This window comes from Dendrobates tinctorius, unplaced genomic scaffold (assembly GCF_039654945.1).
Source record: "Dendrobates tinctorius isolate UK_male_01 unplaced genomic scaffold, ASM3965494v1 ptg000086l, whole genome shotgun sequence".
NCBI lineage: Eukaryota > Metazoa > Chordata > Amphibia > Anura > Dendrobatidae > Dendrobates > Dendrobates tinctorius.
In genome coordinates this window covers 18,268,774-18,281,886 of record NW_027361754.1, presented here as the reverse complement: position 1 = coordinate 18,281,886, position 13,113 = coordinate 18,268,774, and the positions used below count along the sequence as shown (strand labels likewise).

The 13,113-nt window shown below is 44.9% G+C and overlaps 1 pseudogene; it reads left to right on the top strand.

Moving 5' to 3' along the window:
• Positions 1-3,966: 3,966 nt before the first annotated feature.
• Positions 3,967-6,132, top strand: LOC141098029 (zinc finger MYM-type protein 1-like; annotated as a pseudogene).
• Positions 6,133-13,113: the final 6,981 nt, after the last annotated feature.

The following is a 13,113-nucleotide window of genomic DNA, read 5'->3' as shown; positions in this document are numbered from 1 at the left end:
CAAACGCCTCCATCAAGAGCAGATATCAGTGTCCTAAAAAAATGCCACAACTTTTCAACTGCTCTGGCCTCCACCAGTCACGTACGCGGCGGCGGCACGCCTGTCATATTCGCCAGTCATGTAAGCCATCATATATGCCAGTCATGTACGCCAGTCATGTAATGTAAGCCAGTCATGTACGCCAGTCATGTAATGTAAGCCAGTCATGTACGCCAGTCATGTAATATATGCCAGTCATGTACGCCAGTCATGTAAGCCAGTCATGTACGCCAGTCATGTAATGTAAGCCAGTCATGTACGCCAGTCATGTAATGTACAGTTGTGGCCAAAAGTATTGACACCCCTGCAATTTTGTCAGATAATACTCAGTTTCTTCCTGAAAATGATTGCAAACACAAATTCTTTGGTATTATTATTATTCATTTAATTTGTCCTAAAGCCAAATGGGATATAATTCCACACCAAACATAAAAAAGAGGGTGGACAAAAGTATTGGCACTGTTCGAAAAATCATGTGATGCTTCTCTAATTTGTGTAATTAACAGCACCTGTAACTTACCTGTGGCACCTAACAGGTGTTGGCAATAACTAAATCACACTTGCAGCCAGTTGACATGGATTAAAGTTGACTCAACCTCTGTCCTGTGCCCTTGTGTGTACCACATTGAGCATGGAGAAAAGAAAGAAGACCAAAGAACTGTCTTAGGACTTGAGAAACCAAATTGTGAGGAAGCATGAGCAATCTCAAGGCTTCAAGTCCATCTCCAAAGACCTGAATGTTCCTGTGTCTACCGTGCGCAGTGTCATCAAGAAGTTTAAAGCCCATGGCACTGTGGCTAACCTCCCTAGATGTGGACGGAAAAGAAAAATTGACAAGAGATTTCAACGCAAGATTGTGTGGATGTTGGATAAAGAACCTCGACTAACATCCAAACAAGTTCAAGCTGCCCTGCAGTCCGAGGGTACAACAGTATCAACCCGTACTATCTGTCGGCGTCTGAATGAAAAGGGACTGTATGGTAGGAGACCCAGGAAGACCCCACTTCTTACCCCGAGATATAAAAAAGCCAGGCTGGAGCTTGCCAAAACTTACTTGAAAAAGCCTAAAACGTTTTGGAAGAATGTTTTCTGGTCAGATGAGACAAAAGTAGAGCTTTTTGGGCAAAGGCATCAACATAGAGTTTACAGGAGAAAAAAAAGAGGCATTCAAAGAAAAAAACACAGTCCCTACAGTCAAACATGGCGGAGGTTCCCTGATGTTTTGGGATTGCTTTGCTGCCTCTGGCAGTGGACTGCTTGACCGTGTGCATGGCTTTATGAAGTCAGAAGACTACCAACAAATTTTGCAGCATAATGTAGGGCCCAGGGTGAGAAAGCTGGTTCTCCCTCAGAGGTCATGGGTGTTCCAGCAGGACAATGACCCAAAACACTCTTCAAAAAGCACTAGAAAATGGTTTGAGAGAAAGCACTGGAGACTTCTAAGGTGGCCAGCAATGAGTCCAGACCTGAATCCCATAGAACACCTGTGGAGAGATCTAAAAATGGCAGTTTGGAGAAGGCACCCTTCTAATATCAGGGACCTGGAGCAGTTTGCCAAAGAAGAATGGTCTAAAATTCCAGCAGAGCATTGTAAGAAACTCATTGATGGTTACCAGAAGCGGTTGGTTGCAGTTATTTTGGCTAAAGGTTGTGCAACCAAGTATTAGGCTGAGGGTGCCAATACTTTTGTCTGACCCATTTTTTGAGTTTTGTGTGAAATGATCAATGTTTTGCTTTTTGCTTCATTCTCTTTTGTGTTTTTTCATTTAAGACAAATTCAATGAAGATAATAATACCAAAGAATTTGTGCTTGCAATCATTTTCAGGAAGAAACTGAGTATTATCTGACAAAATTGCAGGGGTGTCAATACTTTTGGCCACAACTGTAAGCCAGTCATGTACGCCAGTCATGTAATGTAAGCCAGTCATGTAAGCCAGTCATGTAATGTAAGCCAGTCATGTATGCTAGTCATGTAAGACAGTCATGTAAGACAATCATGTATGCGAATCATTTATGTCAGTCTTGTAAGCCAGTCATGTATGCCAGTTATGTAACTCAGTCATGTACGAGAGTCATGTATGCAAGTCATGGAGGGCAGTCATTTCCACCACTCATGTAACACAGTCATGTAAGACAGTCATGTACGCCAATCTTTTATGCCAGTCATGTAAGCCAGTCATGGAGGGCACCAGTGAGCCTTATATAGAAGCTATGTACACCTCTATACACCTCTGGAAGCCACCTATCGAAGCTATATACAAGTATACATCCCTGGGAACACCTATATATGCTATATACCCCTATATACTTACCTGGGAGCCACCTATAGAAGCTATATACACACCTGGCAGTAGTCTACAAAAGCTATATACCCGTATACACACTTAGGAGTCAGCTATAGAAGCTATATACCCCTATAAACAACTGTGAGCCACCTATAGACTCCATATACCTCTATTTCACAGTCACCTATAGAAGCTATATACTCACCTGGGGACCTCCCATAAAAGCTATATACTTGTATAAACATGAGAACCACTTATAAACGCTACAGCTATATACACTTGAGTTACCTATAGAAGGCATATACCTGTAATTTACCGATAAAAGGCATACACATGTATACACACACCGGAGATTTAACTATTTAATGTAAATTACTATATACACACCATAAATTTGGGATTCACCCATAGAAGTTATTTATCTGAAAATTCACCCACCGCCGCAGGAGACGTGAGATTCTCCTGCTGAACGTGTGAGTCTGTAATGGATGCAAGAGAAATCCAGGATTCCCCTATAGAAGCTATATAACTGCATACACTGGGGATGTGAGATCCACCTATAGAAAGGATATGCACATGGCAAAGTGTGATTCATCTCACTATATAACACTCATGGTATTATACAGAAGATGTGGTATATACCAGTGTACGCACACCTCTACCTATATACTCACACCATGTTCTATTTCTGTATATAAACCCTGTTATATTCCATTATATAATATATACTTACCTGTAATGTGTTCATCTGAAGAAAATATATTGTTCTTTATACATAGGGGGCAGTATTATAGTAGTTATATTCCTGTACATAGGAGCAGTATTATCGTAGTTATATTCTAGTACATAGGGGCAGTATTATAGTAGTTATATTCTTGTACTGTACATAGGGGGCAATATTAAATTCAGATGTCATTATATCATGTTGAACTGAACAGAAGTTAGTTCTGCAAATCTGGTGACAGACCTTAATCTCTGTGACCAGGTGTGCTCTCTCCTAGTGCTCTAATTACACCGCCGCACACTCACAATACTGGGGAGAAGCAGAGGTGCACAGCACAACCCCAATATGTGAGTGACCATTTGGCCCTATACATACTCCTTATTGCGCCCCTTCTCTGTGTTTTTTTTACATGCTGGCCATTAAAGAACGTTGAAACACAGCCGGCCCTGCGGCAACGTTGATGCACATCCTGCCAAATTAGTTTGGCCTATGCTTGTATTTTCAAGAATCTTTGCGTGAGTTGTAAGTGAAGGCATCATAATGAAGAGAGTAAAAGAGAGCGGTGCGGCATTCCGTAAAAAGAAAAAAGCCAAAGAAGAGGAGGCAACAAAGAATAAAGGCGCGCTACTAAAGTTCATCCGAAGGACATCTACGCCTACAGCCGAAGTAGCGGAAACAAAAGACGACATTCATGCTGAGACTGAAGATGAAGTTGATATTGCTAACGTTGATACTGATACTGCGGAAGGCGCCATTGACCGTGTCGATGATGCGAAACAGTCGGTGATGCGGAAGATGGTGCGCGTGAAGTTGAAGCATTGGAAGGGCAACCACTAGTCGGTCTGAAAACGGACATACCAACTGATTTTACTGATGTTGGTATGTGGCCTGTTAAGATTGACCATGAAATTCGCGCTATGATTGTGCGGCAGGGATATGCTGCTGTCCAGCACCTCGAATGTGAATTCCAGGAAGTAATGCGACCAGGAACTAAAACAAAAGGTGACACGAAGAAACTTACAAAGACATGGTTTTTTCATGATTTGCGGAATGGAGAGAAAAGTTTGAGAACATGGATGGTGTATTCTCCTTTGAAAAGAGGCCCTGTTCTGCTTTTGCTGCAGACTTTTTTCAACTGGGCTGTCCAGTTTTTCTGCTGCTGAGGGCTTCAGGAACTGGTGGAAATTAAATCCTAAAGTACATGAACACGAAGTTAGCACATCACATGCTCAGGCATTCCTCAACTGGAAGGAGCTAGAGATCCGGCTTGCTGAAGGAAAGACAATTAACAAAGCTATGGAAGGCGTTATTGAGAAGGAGACTAAGAAGTGGCGAGAAATTCTAGCTAGATTACTGGATATCGTCAGATTTCTCTCCAAGCAGAATTTGGCACTACGGGGTCACCGGGAAGACATCCACAAAGATGAAGAAGGCCAGGAAAATAGAGGCAATTTTTTGGAATTGGTTAATTTGTTGGCCAAGTATGACCCTGTGCTCCGCGAACATTTGGTAAAAGTTAAGCTGGGAAAGAAAATCGTTACTTCTTATCTGTCACCAGAAGTTCAAAATGAATTTGTGAGCATTTTGGCAGAGCATGTGAGAAAGAAAATCATCGCACAGGTAAAGGAAAGCAAGTATTTTTGCATAATTTTTGACAGCACTCCGGATATATCTCACAAGGACCAGATGAGCGAGGTGTTGCGCTACGTGAAACTGGACGGAAATGAAGTGAAGGTGCAGGAATCATTTCTCTGCTTCATTGAGACAAAGTGTAAAAGCGCAGAGGAAATTTCCAGACTGATATTGGCAGAACTGGAGAATGATGGGCTTCCGATAGATGATTAGATGATTGCCGTGGCCAGGCATATGACAATGCTGCTGTTATGGCAGGCCATCGATCAGGTGTCCAGAAGCGCATCTCCGAAATCAACCCGAAAGCTCTGTTTGTGCCATGCTCAAACCATTCCCTGAATCTGGCTTGTGTACATGCAGCTTCTGTGTCGATTTACTCTGTGACATATTTCGGCACACTGGACCGGTTGTTTTCGTTCTTTTCTGCATCTACGCATCACTGGGATGTTTTGATTCAGGTGACTGGTCTAAGCAGCAAACGGCTTGTGGAGACTAGATGGAGCAGTCGAGCAGATGCTGTAAATGTTGTGGCGAACAAATTAGTAGAAGTCGTCACGGCCCTAGAACAGCTCACAGAAGAAGGAGAAAATGTGACGACAAGAACAGATGCATCTTTAATTCTCACCTCATTACTGTCATTTCCGTTTCTGTCGTTTCTGAGCCTTTGGAAATCTGTTCTGCCAGAAATCAATGATGCCCAGAAGTATCTTCAAACAAAAGGGCTGGATCTGCACCAAAGTTCTGTCAAGCTCACAGCGTTGAGAGATTACCTCCTTCAGAATAGGGAAGCAATGGTGGACAGTGCAATGCACAAATCCAAGAAGCTCTGCTCTGAAATGGGGATAAGCATGGAGCATAGAATTCGCAAAAAGAAACGAATGGATGGTGACGGATCGACTGATGCAGTGATGACATTTGATGCTGAGTTGAGACGGGAAATGCTGTCTGTCATAGACATTTTGACTGAAGAAATATACAGCAGATTTCAACAAGTTCATGATCTTGCAAAGAAATACGCTGTCCTTGCACTGTCAAATCTGCTTGATGATAATTACGATTGCCAGCTCAGCGAAGTTGATGACGAGGTGGAAAAAGAGGAATTCTTGGTCGAAAGGAGATTGAAGTATTTTGTGGAAGCTTCAGGAAACGACGGAATCGACGGACCTTTAGAAGTTTTGAGCTTCATACAGAGATATCGCCTTGGAGATTCTGTCCCTAATATTGTTATCTTGCTGCGCATCTTCCTTACCCGAGCTACTAGCGTTGCCAGCTGCGAGCAATCCTTTTCCAAATTGAAGCTCATAAAGAACTATCTTCGATCTACAATTAGTCAAACAAGGCTTACAGACTTGTCAGTCCTCTCCATAGAGAGGGAGCTTGCTGATGGTCTCAATTTTGATACTGTTATCAAAAACTTTGCCGAAAGGAGAGCACGAAGAGTTTGTTTGTAAATTTTGCATTGAGTTCATGCATTGCAGCAGTTCTTTTTGTAGTCGAATTAACTATTGTGAACATGGCCTGAATAATGAATCATAATTGTTAGTGAGTGTTACGTGACTGTTACAAATAAAACAACTTTACCCAAGTTTCGAAAATAATTTGTACTTTCTGTTTTTTTTCTGTCACATTATTAAAAATTATTATAAAAAAGCCATTAGGTCTTCATCCAGCATCATCAAGCTAATACATACATAAATATAGAGAACTGCAAGAAGATGAAAGTCTAGAAATTTAGAAATAATAACAGCAGATATCTTTGAGTGTAGTGTGGGCTCTTCGGATGCTTCTGGATTATCAACGACCAATGGGGCGGCAAATTTTTCGACCGCCCCGGGCGCCACAAACAGTCGCTACACCACTGACTGTTCCCCAACCTATCAGAGGGAGACACACTTCAACAGGAGACGCTAAGTGAAGCAACCAATGAAAGGAGTGTGGAAGGTAACTTGCAAATTGTGAACCTTTCATCATATGCTTTATCAGAATTGGAAACTAATGTTTTATCCAAAGGGCTCTCCTTTTCCCCCATGAATCCACTCGACAAATTTGTCTTGGTTAAGGATCTATACCTCTTTTGCCGTCAAATCACTATTAAGTTACTTTACCATCAACCCTCTCTCCTAGATGATCTCCCTGACAACGAAAGACAGGTGTTTAACGACCTTTTGGATCTGCTACGGGAAAATAAATCCTCGGCAACCTGCAGCAGATTTACAAGACGGCTCCCTTTCCAAGCTACGCCTTCTTTTTTGCTCTTTCCAGCGGTCCAAATTTTCTTTGAGAAAGTCTGCAAAGACATTGAGAAGCTACATCTAAAGCCCCACAAACAGGATAATCTATGTAAGAAAGAGAGGGAAGCCTTATGCAAATTAAAGAATAATATGGATTTTGTAATAAGGGAAGCGGACAAAGGGGGGAATGTGGTCCTGTGGCCACATGACCTATACCAGAAAGAGGCCACACGGCAATTGTATGGAGGACACTGCTATATGTTGCTACCATCTAACCCTACACAATTTTTTAAGGAGCAAATTGATTTTCTCATCAACAGTGCCCTTCGAGATAATGTGGTGTCTAAAAAGGAAGATTTTCTCACTACGCTGTCCCCAATTGTTCCAACTTTCTACATACTTCCAAAGATACATAAATCGCTATCAGCACCACCAGGTAGACCAATTGTCTCTGGCATCAGTAGCCTCTTTGAACGGCCATGTATTTATGCTGACCACTTTCTTCAACCCATGGTTGTGACATTAAAATTGTTTACCAGAGACTCCACCCATCTGATGCAGGCTCTAGAAAATCTGGTTATACCTGACGGAACTCTTCTTGTGAGCATGGATGTAGAATCGCTCTATACGAGTATCTTTCACCAATCAGGTATGTTAGCAGTGTTATATTTTCTCTCTAAAAAATCGGAAAGTTCCCCAGAACATGACAATTTCAACCTGAAACTTCTACACTTCATTCTAGACAAAAACTATTTTGTTTTTTACAGAAAATTCTTCAGGCAAATGGCAGAGACTGCTATGGGTGCACGGTGCGCACCGTCCTATGCTAATTTATTTTTAGGATGGTGGGAGGAGCTGGTAGTCTATAAACATCAAGCATTTATGTCCAATGTTCTGATTTGGCAAAGATACATTGACGATGTTTTGCTGCTCTGGACTGGGTCGGTGGAGGATTGTCAAGCCTTTATTGGGGACTTCAACCAGAACCAATTAAATATAAAACTGTCTTCTAACATTTCAGATACATCCATTGATTTTCTGGATTTGAAACTCTTCATTGTGGATGCCGGCATTAGATGCACCCTGTTTCGTAAGACTACAGCTACCAACAGTCTCCTCCATTTCACTAGTTTTCACCCCATCACTTTAAATCAGGTATTCCGAAGGGCCAATTTCTGCACCTTAGAAGAAATTGTAGCTCTGAAGAAGATTTTTTGCATGAAGCTAAGGATTTGTCTCTACGTTTTAGGAAGAGGGGCTACTCCAAAAGGATTGTTTCTGAGGCCTTTAAATTTGCATCTCAAAAAGCTTTTCACAAAGAAGGTACGCGATTCCTCCTGGCCACTGTCTCTGATTACAACTTTTAATAACCAGTGGCCCGATATCCGAAGGGTGTTACTTGACATTTTGGACATCTTGATGAGCGATAAAAGGGTTGCTCCCATTGTTTCCCATTCTCCATCTCTGGTTGCCAGATGAGCCAAGAACTTAAAAGACAGCTTGTGTCATAGCCATTATCAACGGCCAATGGTGAAACTTAACCGTGGCACCAGGATCTTTGTCTCATATCCTTGTGGCAATTGCAATGTTTGTCAGTTCATGATCGGACAGGATGGTTATTCTATCTCTACTCTTCCTTTTCAGATCAGACCAAAAGAATTCTTTAACTGCAGATCTCGAAACGTAGTTTATGCTATTTTCGGCGACTGCCCCAAGATTTACATGGGACCAACCACACAGGAGATCAGGAGAAAAATGCAACAGCATCTTTCTACCATCTCAACGGCTCAAAGGGATTTTGACAAGAATAAGACACTCACGTCTGTCGCAAGCCATTTTTTGAAACACCGCCGGGGCAGGACCTCCAGCTTTAAGACTATGGGACTAGAAAGTATACGCTCCAATATTAGATGGGGAGACATTGTCAATTGTTTACTCCGTTGTGAAAGCAAATGGATTTATAATCTGAAAACCTCAGAAAGAGGAAAAAATCCTCCAAAAAAAATCAAGATAAAACCAGACAGGCCTAAATACATCTGCACTCACCAGGGTGCAGCGGACCCAAGTAAAATGGCAACTGCACAGGTGCAATAATACCAAATGAAATAGCCAGCCTACAATCAGGGATTGGCCATGTGGTACACCAGTGCAGAAAAATAATCCGCATGTGGCAGTGTTCACACTGCCACATGCGGATTATTTTTCTGCACTGGTGTACCACATGGCCAATCCCTGATTGTAGGCTGGCTATTTCATTTGGTATTATTGCACCTGTGCAGTTGCCATTTTACTTGGGTCCGCTGCACCCTGGTGAGTGCAGATGTATTTAGGTCTGTCTGGTTTTATCTTGATTTTTTTGGAGGATTTTTTCCTCTTTCTGAGGTTTTTATGTTAGAGTATGACTGGCAAGTGTAAGGAACTTTGACACAGTTTGTCAGCTTCCATATTATGGCCATAATATCAACCAATACCTTAAATATATTGATATGTTTTTGTGCACTGTATATTTTTTCAGGGTGCAGTTGGGCCCAAATGGTTCTTCTTACTGTGGCCTCTGTTCACACGGGATGCATTCTAGTTAGCACTGGGCAGCCCCCCTATATGGTATTACTAAGAGGTTGTGAACCAGAAGCTCTGCATTCCCTGTGTGAACACTGCCACATGCGGATTATTTTTCTGCACTGGTGTACCACATGGCCAATCCCTGATTGTAGGCTGGCTATTTCATTTGGTATTATTGCACCTGTGCAGTTGCCATTTTACTTAGGTCCGCTGCACCCTGGTGAGTGCAGATGTATTTAGGCCTGTCTGGTTTTATCTTGATTTTTTTGGAGGATTTTTCCTCTTTCTGAGGTTTTCATTTTAGAGTAGGACTGGCAAGTGTAAGGAACTTTGACGCTGTTTGCCAGCTTCCATATTATGGCCATAATATCAACCAATACCTTACATATATTGATAAGTTTTTGTGCACTGTATATTTTTTCAGGGTGCAGTTGGGCCCAAATGGTTCTGCTTACTGTGGCCTCTGTTCACACGGGATGCATTCTAGTTAGCACTGGGCAGCCCCCCTATATGGTGTTACAAAGAGGCTGTGAACCAGAAGCTCTGTATTCCCTGTGTGAACACTGCCACATGCAGATTATTTTTCTGCACTGGTGTTCCACATGGCCAATCCCTGATTGTAGGCTGGCTATTTCATTTGGTATTATTGCACCTGTGCAGTTGCCATTTTACTTGGGTCCGCTGCACCCTGGTGAGTGCAGATGTATTTAAGCCTGTCTGGATTTATAATCTGCAGAGTCTCTCCACCCAAAGGCCTTAATGAGGAATTGCTGTTCACCGGCTATTACAAACAACTATAGGGGTCATCCTTTGTCGTTGTTTGGATCTTATGTGATGTCTGTTTCATGAAATGGGCCTCTGTTATCACGGCTAGTCAGGAGACAAATCTCCAGGAGTGTATCCTCTGGACCGTGGCACTGAGGGGCCCCGGGCAAGCTGCCAGGTGGAGCCGACCCCTATACAGGGATCGTTAGGAGCAGGCCTAGGGGTTCGGGCACGATAGCCAGTACCGAGAGGGGCGGCTCAGGACGGACTGGAGTAGGAGTGTGGGACAGAAGCGTAGACAACAGAGCGGGATCTCTGGAGACTGGACCGGAGTAGAACTGCAGGACTGGAGCATAAACAACAGGACGGAGCAGGAACACAGGAGGCAGGACTGGAGTAGGACTGTAGGACTGGATTGTGGATAGCAGGATGGAGAAGGAACACCGGAGGCAGGACTGGAGTAGGACTGAAGGACTGGAGTGTGGATAGCAGGTTGGAGCAGGAACACCGGAGGCAGGACTGGAGTAGGACTGAAGGACTGGAGTGTGGATAGCAGGATGAAGCAGGAACACCGGAGGCAGGATTGGAGTAGGAATGAAGGACTGGAGTGTGGATAGCAGGGTGGAGCAGGAACACCGGAGGCAGGACTGGAGTAGGACTGAAGGACTGGAGTGTAGATAGCTGGACCCACGGAACACCGGACTGCGTGGCTACTGCAGGGACCACGGAATGCAGGACTGCGAGGCTACTGCAGGAATCACTGAAGACAGGACTGCGAGACTGCAGAGAGCACACGAGGAAGCAGGGCCCATCCTGTTAGTAAACACAACGATCAGGCGCCTCCCTCAGGGGGGGAACGGCCTGATATGGCCCTGTCAGGTCTGCCATTGGTCCGTAGGTGCTCCCGGGTGAGGGCATTGCCGGAGCACAAGTAACAGGAGGGAGGCGCGGCCGTGTCCTATGGCGCATGCGCATTGCATGCAGAGACCCCGTTGGCCGTGAGCCTGTCAGAAGGGACAGCCGTGGCTGTCAGGCGGCTGCGGCGTGGGAGCAGAGGCCGGGTGAGTATGCGGAGGCGGCGTGACAGTACCCCCTCCCCTAAGCCGCCCTTCCCTGAGATTAGCAAAAAATCTCTTGAGGATACGGGGAGCATTGATATTCTCCCGAGGTTCCCAGGATCTCTCCTCAGGACCAAAGCCCTTCCAGTCAAAAAGAAAAAGAGTCCTACCTCTAACCTTCTTCATGGCGATGATGTCCTCCACCTCAAAGACATCATCAGCACCAACCGGCTGAGAACCAGGATCAGACACGGAATGGAAGCAATTGAGTACCACAGGTTTCAGGAGAGAGACGTGGAAGGTGTTCGGGACCCGGAGCGAAGCAGGCAACCTCAATTTGTAGGCGACTTCGTTGATACGTCAAAGAATTTCAAACGGACTGATGTAGCATGGAACCAATCTTGTTGGACGAGAGCCAGACTTTGTCCCTGATACGATACAGTGGGGAATCCAATCTCTTCTTATTGGCATAATTCTTCATCCGATCAGCGGCCCTCTTGAGTGACGTCTTGGTCTCAGCCCAGATCTTGGAAAATTCATAGGACAAGGTGTTGGCCGTGGGTACCTTGGAGGCAGGGGTTATCGGAAGGGGAACACCAGGATGTCTGCCAAACACAATGAAAAATGGAGACTTGGCCGAGGACTCGCCAGCATGGTTGTTATAGGCAAACTCTGCCCAGGGGAATAAGTCAACCCAGTCGTTCTGGTAGGCATTGGAGAAATGACGAAGGTACCCAGTCAACGTCTGGTTGGTACGCTCCACCTGCCCGTTGGACTGTGGATGGTAGGCAGAGGAGAAGTCGAGGGAAACATTCAGGAGCTTACAAAGTGCCCACCAGAACTTGGAGGTGAACTGAACCCCTCGGTCAGACACAATGCGTTGAGGTAGTCCATGGAGTCTGAAGATCTGATGGATGAAAACTTTGGCCAACTCAGGAGCCGAGGGGAGACCGAGCAGAGGGACAAAGTGGGCCATCTTGGCGAAACGATCCACCACCACCAAGATGACTGTACAGCCAGAAGAACGGGGTAGGTGGGTAGGTCGGTGATGAAATCCATGGCAATGTTTTCCCAAGGAACCTCGGGGATGGGCAATGGAAGCAACAAGCCGGACAGAGGTCGTCGTGGCACTTTGTTTTTGCACAGGAGGGACAAGAGGCCACGAAATCGAGCACATCTTGGCGAAGCATGGACCACCAGTAGTGACGCGTGATAAGGGCAAGGGTCTTCTTAGTTCCGGCATGGCCGGCCAGTCTGGAGGAGTGCCCCCATAGTAGGACCTTTAGCTTGAGGTTTTCAGGCACAAGAGTCTTGCCAGGAGGTGGAGGAAGCCAGTTCACTGGAGCCACTGTAATGATTCTAGTGGGGTCAATGATATGCGAAGGTTCCTCCACTGTTTCGTGTGGCTGGAAGACCCTGGACAGAGCGTCGGCTTTGGTATTCTTGTTGCCGGGGCGAAAACGGAGCTCGAAGTCAAATCGGGCAATAAATAAGGACCATCTGGCCTGACGAGGGTTGAGTCTCTGGGCAGACTGGAGATAGGCCAGATTCTTGTGATTCGAGCCAGATTCTTGTGATCCGAGTAGTTACACTCGGATGGAGAAGGCCTTAGAGAAGCCACAGGGGTGCAGATGACCGGAGGCGGATCTCTGGGACAATACTGCCCCTGCACCTGTCGAGGAAGCGTCCACTTCAAGTACAAAGGGTCAGTTGCTCTCGGGACGATGCAGCACCGGCGGGGCCTTGGAGAAAGCCCGTTTTAGGGTCTGAAAGGCCTCCTCCGCCTCGAGTCCAATCATTGGGAGTAGTCCCTTTA